Here is a 15,913-nt window from a genome sequence, read left to right as displayed (position 1 = left end):
ATTTAAATCTGGCTTTGGCGAGCTACCTAGCGCATATTGGAAATTATGTATATAGAGTGTGGTTGTGCTGCACGACGCCGTTATCTTTTTTTACTGTTTTTCGCAGTGGGACTGGGGCAGTTTTTCGGGAGATTTAAGGCCATAGCTGTACAATCTGAAGGATCAGTCGGAATTCAGGAGTCTCCTGGACAAATCTGTAGAGTTGGCATGTATGCGATTGGCCCCATGTGATCTACGTACCGCCCTTCTGTCTATAACGAGCAAAACTGGTTAGAGGCCTTTAACTGCAGCAACTGAGAGCTACGAGCTTCAAAAAAGCTTCCCTTGTCGCGGAAAACGTGTCGCATTCTTCTTAGAGGTATTTAAGGCCAATAAAAGTGTCATTAGTCTGCCTTGCGCAGTTCAGATCATACACTTCGAGTCGGCAACTCTTAGTAAAACAGAAGCTGTAGGGATCAGATTAACGAAACAAATGTTTTTTCTTCTTCTTGCCCTACCAATGTTTTTCGATAGAACGCACAGAAGCCATTGCGGGACATAAACCAATCTGCACACAGGCTGTATAGCTCAATATAAACGTCCGCACTGCGACACACGGAGTACGAGCGCGTACTTATGGTTAAGGTGAACACTGTACGCATGAGCTTGACAAATCTCGCCGCGCTTAAGGGAGCACTACAACAACATTCACAACACTGTACAAGGCTACTTGGGCATCCATTCCCGGGATTGCGGCTGCGTGCCCCTCTATTAAAACAAGAACATTTTGATGAAACACAGCTCACGCAGGAAATAATAGATTTCATCAGAAAACTGGGTAGCTTATGCTTTAGTTCCCCCTCTATCGCGATGACACGCAGTGAAGTCAGGTATCTGGACAGGTAGCGATAGTAATGTGCGTTTTTTTCACGTGACCATGTAGGTAGCACGAATGATTTGCTGTTAGAGCCCCCTTTTGTCCTCCTTTCATTTTGTGCGCATGCACCCTTATGTATATATACACTTGATGTGGCAATGGCAATTAAATATTGTTGGAAGCCAGCGCAGTGTTTGTCGTCTCTCAGTCCCTGTGATCTGAAGTGAAGGCGCGAAAACGACGACGGACGAAGAGAGAGCACACACACACACCGCTTAACCAACACGCCCAACTATCCATCCTAACGTCAGTCCCTGTCCTTCGCGCTGTACGTCGTTTCTATCATGAATTACCAACTTGCCGAAGCCACCCCCCTTGTTCGCTTCTTAAGCTCCTAATCACCCGAAAAGCTTAACAACCCTGCCGCCATGTATATAATGTTATGCTACCTAAAATAGGGTTTTCTATGTTATGAGAGACATCAGGTGGCTCAAAGGTAGCGTGACCGGAGGGCCTAAGGACTGTGGCTGAATGGGAGGCCGGCAAGAACAAGGGAACATTTAAAACGTTTTTTTTTTTCATATTGAGAGCGAAGACGTAACGCCAGATGCGCTGGCTTTTTTGGTAGCCGCCTGGGCGCTAGGAGGGGGAGCGATAAATTCTGCATGTGCAGACACGTCCAAATACGCCTACACACCTCCTTCAGAGAGGGGAACCACGGCAATGGAGCGAGCACTGCACATGGACTGCGTGTTCTGACGTGTTCACGTAAAACCCCAGAATTACAAAGAAGGCAGAATACATCAGAACCCGCTGTGGTTGCTTAGTGACTTTGTCGTTGCGCTGCTAAGTTGCTAAGTGACTGCTAAGTGGCTGCTAAATGACTTTGTCGTTGCGCTGCTAAGTAATAAGGTGCTAAGCGAGGCGGCCGCTTTTTGATGGGGGCAAAATTTAAAGAAAGACGTGTTAGGTGCATCTGGTGCACATTAAAGGACCCCAAGTGGCGCAAATATGACGTTCACAGCATTGATTTGGTGCTATTTGACTGCTTCAGGGGAAGGGTCTCAAGAAACCGATGCCAGCTGTTCAGTGCTCCTGACTGCGGCAGTCGGCACCAGTAACACCGGGCAAGAGACGCTGCAGGTGGACGCGACCAATGCCGCGCCATCGGTCCAAGGCTTCGATAGTGACACGAGCCACGATGCCAGCTGCGGAAGCACCTTGAGCAGTCGGGGGCCTGATGCACTGCGGGACTTTTCTCTGCCCGCCGACTCCTCTGACGAATGTGGAAGGCGTAGGTAAGCCCCTTGATAATTTTTTTGTTTGTTATTGCTTGGATAGTAAAATGCGTTAAATTTGTTAAAAGCTAATATTATACTACGTGACGCCAGTAATAAATGGCGTTCCACATCGGCCCCCAAGGCCGCGAGTGGCGTTGGTCAATACTGCGAGAGCCAGTTATAGTCCAACCTCAAGCCACCACTTCGTACAAGTTTTCGAAGTATGAATTTCATAAAGAAGTCGCACTTTCACCCGAAAGGCGAGGCATCGATCGCGATAGCAAACTGTTAGCCAGCTATACGAAGTGAGGACAGTAGTTTTATCGACTGCATAAACTTGTAAGCATAGGCATGCTAAGTGAACAAGCATGGTGTCACGCCAGCACAAGCAAACATGAACACATCTCACTAGATGACCGAGGAAACTCGCTGTCAGAACACTCGAGTGAAGAACCGCGGCGGCGAGCGAATCGACCTTCCTACTGCGTCTCGCATCAACGCGAACTAAGCCGCGAAAACTCAGCGCACGGACGACTGTGTCCCTGAGCATAGTAGCTAAAGAAAGTGATAACTTTATTTAGCTACTATACCCACAAGGAATGGTTGGATGATCTCGTACAATAAACAGTGGCTCATACCAATGTGACCCAAGTTGTCTACTAGCTTGGGCAACTACGTATGCGTTGGTAGCTCTTGCCGAGCAGACAACTTGGGTCACCAGGTATGTGCCACTGTATGCTGTGCTACGGGGTTTGTGACGCAGAACATACAACTCAGGCAAAGCGTTTCTCATATTGGTATCTGCTAATTTTTGGTGAATCCCGCAGAATGGGTGTACCAAGGTGATGCAAGGGTATGTAGACTTCAATATATTAAAGCCATAGAACCCCATCGGCAATAGGCAGCCTCCGCGTCAAGCGCAGATGCTTGGTGGATAGCCATTTCAAAAACTTTCAGCCATGATACTTGGGATAATGGGGGCTCATACAAAGTTTAAACTGGGGTATGGTGATTCCAAGAAAATACATTGTGTCGTGGGATCAGTGATGCTCACGAGCCCTTTTCTCTAGCGGAGACCGCTACTGACAAAGCTGGCTCTTGTATGGGTCGCTGACGAGAGAAGACTAAGACGAGTAAATGCAGTTTCTTTATTGCACGATGCGCACTCGGCGCTCTCCCAGATCCGTCACCCCAGAGCTCCCCTAAGGTCTGCTTAAAATCCCCGCTGTACGGTGTCCTCTCCAGTTCATTCACGGTGCTCTCAATCAAACGTCACCACCTTCCAACGGTCAAAGCATGGTAGAGGAACGCCTCCAGCCATATGTAGGGCCACCGTATAGTCGTCGGGCCATGGCGCTCAGCATGGCACGCACTGGAAGTCATCAATCTTAGCACCCCCCCCCCCTCCCCCCGCTCGGTGAGTAAACGATCACTGCTGCTGCTACCTGTGGTCTGCCGCACTGGTTCGCACTCTCCGCAGGGATGTACAAGGCGCTGATGGAGACGTTCCGACCAACTAAGTTCGAGGGCGCCCTTCCCGGAACACCGCGGCGACGCAAGCTGCGACCCGTGCCGACCATGGCATTCCGCGCGCAGCTCGGTTTCGTTTATAGGACTCACCAACATCGACGTCTGGGCCGCTGTGTTTGGGCATTCTCACAGGCGTCGCGTTGCTCTGCCCGACAGGATCATTCGGCATTGTGGTTCGCAACGAGATTGCCAATTCGTGCGCCTGCTGACGAGCCCATAAGGAGTGTGTACAGTGCAAGAGGGAACACGGGGACCCAGTCAGCCTGGTTGCTAAGTGCCCTTAAGGTTACGTGATTCAGGGTTGGTTTGGATGTGTGCAGCAGTGTACGCAAGAGCGTTATCGCTGACTTGACAGCTATCGATGGTTTCTCCCAAGTTCTTATTTCATTTTATTTCATTGATTGATTCATTCATTCATTCAAAAGCATATTCATTTTCTAATGTAGGTGAAATGCAACAACCGGCGGTGTACTACTTCGAGGGTCTCCAGTTGGACCCTGTTTAACCCAAGATACCCATGAATAGGTTGTACGTCTCTTCGCCTTCAAGCCCAATTCCTTCATTTTTCTGCAGAAACGAGATAGCCGAAGTAACTGCGTCCTCCACGGGTGGCCGAGGTGTCGCCGATCTCGAAGTTCTTCCGGGTCATGACGTCACGGGAGTCGAAAGGCCAGTTCTTACGCAAGTATCATCACACCCTCTGACCGACGAGCTCGCTGCCATTCACGAAAGGTGAGTCGTAGTGTAGTCGTGGCAGATCGGTTGCTGCGGCGCCCACCTGCTGCGCACTAGGTCACAGATGCTGAAATGATCTTGACAGTGGTGCAATTTGTAAGAAAAATATCCAACCAGCTTGTGTTCCTAAATGCAAGAATTGAAGGTCATGTGAATTATTCCGGACGTTTTTATGACTGCATTCATTATAAATCTGGCTGGACTCCACCACATAATTTTTTTTCCTGCCTTTGGCACTCACCAGTACCGTTTCAACAATACGTGGCAGCTTTTCGGTAAAATGCAGAAAATTACTTGTTTTCATTCGGGTCATGTATGCCGCGCAAATAGGGGCATATTGAATTGTAGTTTAGGCTGAAAGCTGGACTCAACAGCTGCTTGAAATGAGTCACACATATACAGCGCTTAAGACGGAATGTAACCTGAAAAAGACAAAACGAGTGCAGTGTATATATGTCGCGCATTCCATCGAGCTCTATGCTGGGAAACTTTCATAGGTCAGTCTACTTCTTGACATCATTCACTCGAATTTATGTAGCTTCATTACTTACTGTTATCTCTCCTCAGCAAGGTATCTTAAATGGGGAGCGAACACAAAACTTAGAGAATTTGGCTGCAGAGCGTTGCCTAAAATTTAAAGTCTGGGGCTTTACACATAAAAACCACAATCCAATTATTAGGCACGCCGTAGTGGGAGAACGGACAATAATTGTGTTCACCTGGTGTTCTTTGACGTACACTTGAATCTAGGTGCACCAGCGTTGTTCTATTTCGCCCCTGTGGTAATGTGGGCGGGATCGAACCCTCGACATCCAGCTCAGCAACGCAGAGAGATAGCCACTAAACTATCGCGGCGTGTAAGAGTGTTGACTAATATTTCATGATTGCTATGCCGAGTAATAAAATCTGAATTCGCACTTTGCGCACATTGAAAAGTATGCTAGCAAAATTATAAGTGCGCCCATGACATTCAAACGAACATAAATCTGGAAAGAAAAAATAGTTGGTTGGTGTAACGTCTCAGGTGTCCTGGAGAACTAACATTTGCTTGGACGCGCTCGTTTGGACACTCAAGTCGAGCGCCTGGACTTATGGTTCCTCCGGTGCCCCTTCAGCATCTTAACAACGGCGTCTAAATAATGGGCGCGCAAAGTCCGGCTCGTGCACACCAAATGTCACTTGTGTCGGGAGTGCGCACAAACGGACCCTCAAACGTGCTTGTTGAATCTGTGCACCTAGTGTTCCTGTCTAGTGTTCCTGTATGTTACTCCAACGGGAGCCATACTCGGACACAGCGCCGACACGAGATTCTGGCTCTTGAAGGTGATCATTCTTCGAGAAAAACGCTTCTCTATTCTCATTTGTCTTCCTGTTCATTTCTCTCCACTTCCACTACTGATCGACGTCCAGGTGCGATATATTTATTTTTATTTTATTTTATTTAGGAGTCTGTGACATGGCCATCAAACTGTTCTTAGTCTGTCATTGTAACTGAAAGTAAAAGGGCAATTATAGAAGCTGCCGAGAGACAGGGTCTCTCTGCTGCCCCCAGCGTGGCCTAGACTCAGGCCATCAATTTGCAGGACATTCATTAAAGTTGTCTCATTCACTCACTCACTCACTCTAGTAAAACACACAAAAAACTTGGCTCTCGGCGCTAACTTTATTTCGAAATTTTGGTTTGAAATCTCTGCTTCTAAGCCTTTGCCATCTACTACGACCTTCATTTTGGCTTGAACTGCCTGAGGTCCCAAAGTGTGGGGTCACCGCTGTGTTGACTGCTTCATAACAGTCCAAACCCACATCGGCTGTCCTGCTCCGCGCGCTCTGACACGCAACTGCGCTGCGTGGGCGTCGCCGTTGAATTGTGCCCTCAGTTCTTTAACTCGCGCAGTAAAAACCGCATAAACCTGGCAACGACTACAGAAATTAACTCGGGCAGCACGCCGATATGCCCATGCAACGACAACGCATGACGGCTATGCTGTATTTCCAGCTCCTGCTTTTGCTTCCTGCGCCTGCAATGCAGAAAAACATGACCGTCACGATCGGCTTTCGTTACCCCCAGAGAGCCGTAGCTGAGAGTTCAATTCATTTTCTTCACCAATTAGGCGGAGGAGGAGTAGAGAAAGAAAGAAGCCGGGACGTTAACAAGAAATGCGTCCGGTTGGCTACCCTACTCTGGGGGACGGGAAAGAGAGAATAGAAAGATGAGATAGAGAGAGGAGGAGGGGGGGGGGCGGAAGGACATGGTGAGCTCGCGCACGCACGCACGTGGAGGGCCTGAGCAATTCAAAGGTGTTCACATAGCCCAGTCGCCCTCAAGAAAGACAACAGTGCCTTCACAGCTTTGTGAGCCGACGAGCGATGGGGACGGTCTTGAAGTAGCACCTGCACGGACAACAGCCGATGGTCTAGTTGTCGCAATGCGATAGATAGTGTTTGTCTTTCCGACTGAAATCGATCGCAGTGACACAATAAAGGTTCGATGTTCTCTTCGCTGCCGCAAACGTCGCCCGCAGCACTTTCGGTCATTCCAATCAAAGCACAGGACACCTTCGTGAAAGCCACTCCCAACCACAGCCGGTATAGAAGCGCATGTTGTCAGACAGCTGTACGGTTCAGCTGCAATATCCCATTCAAATACAAATTTATTGCTACACCGAATGAGCTCAGTTTGTCATGTTGCTGTGGGACGCGTACAGTTTAACATGCAATGCATAATTCAAGCTGGAAACTTTGGTGTCATGGCCCCTTCAAAAATAACTTACAGGGGCACAGAATAAGTGGGTTTCGAACAAGTAAAACAAATAACATTATTGCGAAGGTAACATAAAGATCACATACAAAGAAGCGGAATGGAGCCTATCGAAACAACCTAGAAGCAACATCAGAAATTCTTACATGAAAACTATATCAGAACCAGGCAACCAATTAATGTGCTAGACATGCATTCTACGGCGCACAGGCTTGCTGCTTCTCTCTGCCTTTTTTTTTTCGTTTTGTGAGCCGGTCTTTAGAAACAACAAAGAAGGTTTATATCTGGACTATTTAGTGTGGAAGCGCTTGAAAAACTCTAACAACTCGAGCGATTTCTCTACTTTTGAACTCATTTACGGCCACAGCAGGAGGTTCTCGTAGCGTCGCGCACCACCATCTCCTCAACTACTACAATTTGTGTCGTGCACAACGTCGTCTTCGTTTACTGTGGCATAGCTGGAACAGGCCACAACATTGTGGCCTCCGAAATGATTGCACAGACAGCACCACTCACTAGGTGTGGCGCATAAAGGCCGGCACAAATTACAAAGTGCCAAAGCTTCGCGGTAAAAGTGTATAGAGCATCCAGATCACGAGTGGCGATGGTGGCCATTGTTGCATTTTTATTAGCCTCACAGAGAGGATGATGATTAGAATGAGACGGCTTGATGACTACACGATAACGCAAACAAACAGTTGGCGGCAGCGGTGGCCTAATGGCAAGGACAGACAGGCCGTCATGGCAAATCCAGTGCGCAGCTTTCGACTGCTGTCGCAGTATAAGACAGTCGCTCTCTCCGCTTATTTTCCGCCCTTTTTTGCTTGCATAAATATTTTATTTCAAGGAAGCGGCGTTTTAACTTCAGTGAATGGTAGATGCGACGGAAATAACAGATGGAACGTCAGACTACTTGCATTCAGATTTCTCGAGTCGTCACCCGTCGATCATTGTGGCGTCGTGGTTTTGGCGGTGGGCTGCTATGACCGAAGGCGCGTGATCGGCGAACGTGTGGCCGCATTTCGAAGGGGCTGCAATGGAAAACGCACGTGTACCGTGCATTGGGTGCACGTTAAAGAACCCCGATTGATCAAAATTAACCCGCAGTCCTCCACTATTACGTGCCTCATAATCAGATCGTGGTTTTGGCACGTGAAACCCCAGAGTTTAGTTTTCTTTTTCTCGAGTGGTCGTTCCGCTACTCATTTTTCAAACTTTTTTTTCGCCATGCACGTGCTCGCACTACTTTGCGAGTAAAGCTGTGCATATGATTTCCTTAGTCGCGTGTCTTTCTTGCACGGTTGCCATCACCGGTAGCGCCTAACAGTGCTAATAAATAGCCGTTTATTTACTTTCGTACCATTTTTGCTTCTCTTGCCGTAGTCCAGAGCTTGAATGATTTACCTTCCCCTTTTCTCCACCAGCTGGCAAGTCATCAAGGATACAGGATCCACAGACAGCAGTTTGTCCTCCGATGTCGATAGTGACCAACACACGTCCACGACAAGTATCCGCGGAAGCAGGCAAGAAAACGTGTTCAGATGCCTTCTTCGTCTTCCTGTTTGTAGACAATGTAGTATCATGGATAATGTACAATAACACTGCGCATAGTCTGTATAGCATTATTATTCTGAGCACAAGCTAAAATAGCTGGTGCCTCCACTGTTCTTTATTAATACTTTTGACTATAGCACTCAGGGTTTAAAATTCTGCAGCATAGCATGAAGCAACTGCACTTTTCCACTTGTACTGTTTCGGCTGCGTAGAGAAGCAGGCAAACAAACCACACTTTCTCCGTCTTGTTGCGGATATTCGAGTTTCCATTGTTTCTTGAAAAATAATACATGTGCCTTTAGTGTTCATTATCCTACTTGCATGACATCAAGCTTCTTGTGCAAATGTCACGAACGCCTCTTAGTTGCAACTTAGTTGAAATGCTGGTACTACAGTGGTGCGTACAGTCCACTGTAGAGCTTACACAAAAACTATTCAAAATTGAAGTTTATTCATGCGTTATTGCGGCAAGGAATAGGAACAAAATCGACTGTGCTAGTCCTGAAAAAGGCTTCTTCTCCGTTATGTGCTCAGCCATTAGCCAACTTGTAAATTTTTAACAATGGTTAGAAATGCAGTGGCCTTCCAGTAGTTTTTTTTTACTCTGCCATCACTCGTGGTACTAATATAGACACGAAGGCAACCCTGGCGAAGAGATGTTTCCTTGTCGTAACGTTGCTTCCAGACTGACACTTGCCTTATTCAACCATTGTCAATCAATATTACACACCTGGATTATTTCTGTGAGCTTAAATTGCAAGCCTACAGCGAGTGGCTGCAGTAGCATTGCTAAAATTGTATTTATGCTTTCTTCTGTCAACAGCGACAACGTGCACAAACCGGGTAGCTCTGAAGACGGGGCCCCCTCGAGCAAGGATTTCTCGCTGAAGCTTCGCCGGGAACGACTGGAGGAAGTACGCCGTATCGTGAGCAGAGCTTACATAAACATCAGGGCCGCAGTTGCGAACAGACCTGGTTCCGCGAGTTGTTTCAACGCAATCGCGCGCACCTTTTCTGTGGCAAGTGCCCGAGAAGGATCGGGATCGCAGAGGGCAGAAATGCAACCACCTGTGGAGTGAATATACTCGCGTGCATTATGGGGCGAAGAATACAACACCGTCTTTCGGCGTTTGGAGTGCTTGCCCCATGCCACTGCATTTCCGGTGTCGGTTCTCGTGCCAGCATTCTGCGTGAGGTGAAATTAACTGGTAGACACCAGTTTCAGCACTACTGGCCAGGGTGCTTGTCTTGAAAAAAGAGCTAGGCATTGAGCTGATTCCCCGTCGACGCTGGTTTTGTGGAAACCTGATTAAATTTTCTGGGGCATGTGAGCGCAGAAGAGTCAACTCTATGCTGCTAGACTGCAGAAGGTGTCTTTCCTGCAACTTTTACCGAAAGTCGTTACAGTGCCATCCCTGTTTCACACTTCTACGCTGTTGCCCACTTCAAAATGTTAGGTTTTATTGCTCGCAAGGGCACCGTATTGGTGTTCGCAGCCGAATAAGTTTAGCATAATTCTTGTCAATATTTATGGCATCGCGTTGCACTCCGGCCTGTGAACGTTTGTATTTTAATGTTTATCCACTTGCAAGATTGCATATTACGACTTTTATACTTTGAATGTATTTTGCTATTTACACGCACTGCTCTTTTATTGTATGACCTCATTAAAGAGCTACATCACTATGGTGAATGGCGTATATACCTATACGCGGTTTTTCACTGTCATTTCAATAGACCTAATAAAGAGTTTTATGTCTTGTATGCATGGCAAGAGTTCCTGAACGAGCTACAACACAAAGCTACACAATGTCCTTGTGGCCCACCATATGATCCGGAGTTGGTTTTCCGGCCGTGAGCTGCGCAGAGCAGCCTCCCAACGCTCTTCTCGCTCGGCGCCTTCAAAAGGGCGGAGTAGGTTTTCTCGCGAACTGGCTTTAATCATATACCGTTATTACCCTTTTTGGGTAGGTGCAGTGGTGGGCTGCCGTCAAATAGGCGATAATCTTCGAACGAAGATGAAACGGGGTCTTGAGTGGAGCAATTCGTCCTTAAAATATTACCTTGCTTACTCTGCGCGTACAATTTCACGCACTGGCAACACGGAGGATCCCACATAAAAATACATCGCATTTACATTTGCTAAACTAGAAGAAAGACTTCATAAACGTTTTTTTAGTTCCATGTACTATGGTTTTGACTTCCTTGATGTGATTCAGCCATGCGTGTGTGTGTAATTTAAATGCCTCTCAATCAATGAGACGGACACAATTTGATAGGTGGCCGGCTGTTATACAACATCACATACAAAAATAACGAACTCTGGATATGATTGATCGCCTTAAATACTGTGTCTGAGATTTACACCTGGGTAAGTTTACTTGAACAAAAGCCCAAAAAGTTCAGCCATGTCACTCTGTGAAGGTGGATGACCAGCGGAGCTGTATGAGGTCTATACATGGCCGATGACGTGTCGTGGGCACACTGATGTTTGTGTAGCATTGAATGCCGAACCTTTCCCAGAGAAACCCCACGAACCACTTTCTGTTTGGCCGAGACACGTCTATGCTGAAATCACCGATAATTAAATGGGAGTGGAGTCAGTAGGTGTGATCTAACAAAGGTGCTTACGCTTGGTGTTTGCGGCACGATCTTAGTCCGTATTTCGTGCTGCCCGCCATCGTCGCGCACATTCCCGCTTCTGTTCACGATGGTGTTCTTCGTAGGCGCGCTGTTCTTCCGCATTCCTTTCCGCACGCGGCCTACCCACTGCACGCGTGGAAGGGAACTGGGATAAAGTTGCGTGGTTTTCCAATAAAGCCCGTGATGTCAAACTGTAATCCGTACTAAACGGTGTCTATTCCGCTTTTACTTTTTTATGATATTTTTTATCGCAATACGTTTTGACACTTATCGCGATTAAACGCAGCTGGGGCATACCTGGCGATACGCTTTTGTCGCCGTTTTTATCACCGGGATCGGCCGTTCGTGAGCTCTGGGGTGGCCGCCATATTTTTTGCCTACGCATGCAAACCGCCAGAACCTAGCGTATAATACCACGTACACACTAGCGGAAAAACGCGCGCGGCGCGCCGCCGGCGGCAAGACGCGCGCCGCGAAAGCAGCCGCGAAACGGTTTTTTTTTGCCGCGGCAGGGATCGCTCCTGGACCGATTTTTTGCGGTTTGCCGCGTGCCGCGGATGAAGGAGACCAATGAGAGCGGCCCGCTTCCGTGACGTGCGCGCGGGAAACTGGTGCCATGCGGACCCGCCCGACCACTTGTTTCTAGTTTTGCACTATCATCTGCACGCGTCAGCTCCCGGATAGTTCGAGAAGGGGAGAGGAGCCTAGTCTGTCACGTGATTGCCGCAGCGGCGCGCCGCCGGTTGGTGTGGCCGCCCTGCCGCTGCTGCGTTTTGCCGCCGGCGGCGCGCCGCGCGCGTTTTGCCGCTAGTGTGTACGTGCCATAACAGCTCCACTGCGAAAGTCCTGCGTTACTACATGTTGGGGGTGTTACCAAAGTTGGGAAAAACGGGCAAACCGAACGACTATTTTTCAGCCCGCTTCCAGTACAACCAGCGACTGGAGCGGCGCGAACGGAAGGGACCGTGTTGCGACTCGGTGTAGCGTTAAGGCCAGGAGCCCTCCATGGCATAGGGATTTCATTTCATTGCCTTACCTTAAGGTCCCCTTGACAGGGGTATTACATAAGGGGTGGGAATACATTAGTACATAATTTGCATAATACAGAAATGAACACGCAAACAAAAAAAGAACAAAAGAAAACTACATGAGTTAGTGTTACATACGTCAGCGCAAATACATCGATCTAAATAATACTAACTAAAGTTGCACGAGCATATAAGTATGTTCAGACAAGTGACTTTCATTGTGAAAAGTGCGCAGTGAAACTCTCCATAAACGTACGAGGGCAAATGAGGGCGGCGATTTGGTGGGGCAGGTTGTTCCAATCTGTAGCGGCATGGCAAAAGAATGAGGCGGGAAATGTAACAGTGCGCATGCGAGGGCGGCCCACGTGAAGTGTGCCGTGTATGATGAGATGTTCGGGCTGCGGGGAGGATATAGGGTGGTTGATTAAGCGAGGTGTGATAAAACTTATAAAAAAAGTGAAAGGGTTCCAGTGCGCCGGCGCGTACAAAGGGGAAGTAAATTCAAGTCTTTCTTTAAGTAAGATACGCTCACGTCATATGCATAATTAGAACAGATGAACCTTGCGGCGTGGTTTTGAACGGCTTCGAGTGCGCTGATGAGATATGTTTGGTGTGGATTCCATATGGCGGATGCCTATTCCAGTTTCGGTCGCAATATTGACTGGTAGGCCAGTAGTTTAAGAGGTTTGGGGGCACGTTTTAGAGGACGCTTGCGAAAACCAAGTGATTTGTTAGCAGATGAAATGTTACTTACGTCTGTGCGCAAGGATAAGTCGTTAGATATAGTAACACCTAGGTACTTGTAAGACTGCGCAGTACACACGGGAATGTTATTAATTGTGTATTGGTAAGGAAACGGATCACCCCGACGAGAAAATACCATCAAGTTGCATTTCTTAGGATTAACTTCAATTAACAAATGGTCGCACCATTGCTGTAAACAGTTAATGTCCTCCTGAAGTAAGTGTTGATTAGATGTGCTAGTAATTATTCGATAAATAACACAGTCGTCTGCGAACAAACGAACGTTGCAAGACACGTGCAGGGGTAGATCATTGATGTATATTAAGAAGAGTAGAGGTCCAAGAACAGATCCTTGCGGTACACCGGAAGTCACTGGTAGGGGGTTAGATGCGCGGTTGTTCACTGTAACGAACTGAGATCGGTTTCTCAAGAACACTTCAATCCATCGCAAAATGTCGGGGTTAAGGTTCGCAAGAGAAAGTTTTAGTAGTAGACATTGGTGTGGTACGATTTTCGAACGCTTTTGCAAAATCTAGAAATATCGCGTCTGTTTGGAGGTTATAATCTAAGTTGGTATGAATATCATGCAGGAAAATGGCCAGTTGTGTTTCACAGGAAAAACCCTTGCGGAACCCATGCTGTGAAGAATGAAAGTATTTGAGTCAAGAAACTTCATGGTTTCTGTGTACATGACGTGCTCCATGAGTTTACAGGGCACACTCGTTAATAAAATGGGGCGATAATTAAGCGCACAATTCCTGTCACCTGCTTTGTGGTGGGGAACAACCACCTCCACCTTCCTATAATATGGTGTTTCACCAGTTGATAGTGACTACGAAAATAGCAAACACAGGAACACCATGGTGACATGTTTAGTATTCTCGAACAGTTTCGAATTATAGTTATCCACGCCGGCTGACGATGTGAGTTTAAGAATGTCAATTAACGATGATTTCTAGATAACGATTTCTGGGTAAAATGTAATGGTTGGCATAACACTTGTTGCATTAGTAGGCGAAGAAAACGGGGACGTGGTAGGTTATTCTGTAAATACAGAGACAAAAGCTGCAATAAAAACGTTCGCGCACTCTACATCGTCGACCGTTTCACTTCCTTCATTGGTAAGTGTTACACTGTGCCTTTATTGAGGGTTTATCACCTGCCGGTATTCCTTGTGTTATTGATTGAAAGTTTCCGAAGGTCATCCCCGAAGAATGCATCTTTCGCCTTGCGAATCGCTGATAGGTATGCGCGTTCAGCAGCGTAGTATTTTTCCCATGCACACGTGTTCGTCCTGCATTTCGCGGCGCAACACATGCGTTTCTTCTTGTTTTCTAGTCTTTTTAACGAATTGTTAAACCATGGTTTTTGTTCATGCGTGCGAGAGGTAATTTTTGGTATGAACCGGTCCATTAAGTTGTGTATTCTTTCTTTGAATATCAGCCAAGTTTCATGAATGCTGCGGTTATGAAACGTATCTTGGAAGGAAGGTAGAAAATTCTGTAAATGTCCAAATATTGCATCATAATTACCTTTGTCGTATAAGTATATAGTTTTCTCGTGCTTCTGCCGCAGAGTTGGAGCAAAGCGACAAGAAGCATGGATGACCTTGCGATCACTGATTTCTCTAAGAACGGTGATGGACGACAAACTGTCTGGATGATTGACCAGTATTAAATCTAAAATGTTTGCATTGTCTTGGGTGACGCGCGTTGGCTCTGATATGAGTTATGTTAGATTAAAAATGCGGCAAACGTCCAGAAAATATCTCGCTTCGGTTTGGTTTACTAGAGAGTACTGTGTTGCTCCAATCAATGTCTGGTAAGTTAGTCTCCAAAAAGGTCGGCATTAGGATAGTGAGAGAAAACCACATTTAGTGCATTGTTTAGATTACGAGCGAAGTCGGCGCTATTGCGGGGAGGCCTGTAACATACACCTAAAATTAGACTGTGGGGCGGCATGGCATAGAATAAACAGTATTTCTAATTTTGATGTGATGTTTATAACAGAGCACGACAACTGTTGACTAACGGCAATAAGCACACCTCCTCCTCTAGTCCCGGCACGATCTTTTCGAAGGACGCTGAAGTTTGGCAAATTAGCCAACACTTCTGAGTCATAGATGTCACTACAAAACCACGTTTCCGTGAGTACAATAACGTTGCTATTGGATGACAGCACGAGGTTAGACACGTGTTCTCGTGTTGGAATGTAGCTTCGTATGTTAGTATAAACTATTGAAAGGGAAACATGCGATATAGGTTTCGTTCGAGGGGGTGGCTTGTTTTTTGATGATGTGATGACTGCTATATTTCTTTCACTGTTTACGATGCGTCATCGAACACGTAGCGCTTAGAACCATTGAGAAGAATAAGAGTTTGAGAAGAGTTTTAAAGCGCAAAGAAAATGGCACAGATTTGGCTTTCGCAAAAGAAACAAGCTGCTTGCGGGCGTTCCAAACCGCTGGGGAAAGATATTCACCCATGCTGAGTTCAGTGCCCTTAAGTTTGCGCCCATTTGAGAGCACCATGTCTTTTCTCTTATAATGACTAAACCTAACAATTAGTGGGCGTGGGCGATTAGCAGAATGGCGACCAACACGATGCGCTCGCTCTATATCTTGAGGTTCAAGTGGCACGTTCAGGTGGTCTGAGCATAGACGTAAGCTTTTTTCTTCAGACGTGGCCGACGTTTCTGATGCTGCCGTGTAAGGAAGGCCGTAAAACACAAGATTGTTTCGCCTTGAGCGGTTCTCTGCATCGTCAACGCGGGCATTCAGAGCGTG

At 47.0% G+C, this 15,913-nt stretch overlaps 1 long non-coding RNA gene across 1 annotated transcript; it reads left to right on the top strand.

Moving 5' to 3' along the window:
- Positions 1-1,909: 1,909 nt before the first annotated feature.
- LOC125942259 (uncharacterized) lies at positions 1,910-8,682 on the top strand. Its single transcript, XR_007464940.1, has 3 exons — positions 1,910-2,154; positions 4,240-4,398; positions 8,584-8,682. It is a non-coding gene; the product is annotated as an uncharacterized LOC125942259 (long non-coding RNA).
- The last annotated feature ends 7,231 nt before the right edge of the window (positions 8,683-15,913 follow it).

This window comes from Dermacentor silvarum, chromosome 1 (assembly GCF_013339745.2).
Source record: "Dermacentor silvarum isolate Dsil-2018 chromosome 1, BIME_Dsil_1.4, whole genome shotgun sequence".
Classification (NCBI taxonomy): Eukaryota; Metazoa; Arthropoda; class Arachnida; order Ixodida; family Ixodidae; genus Dermacentor; species Dermacentor silvarum.
The sequence above is the reverse complement of the archived record's forward strand: the minus strand, read 5'-3'. Positions and strand labels throughout refer to the sequence as shown.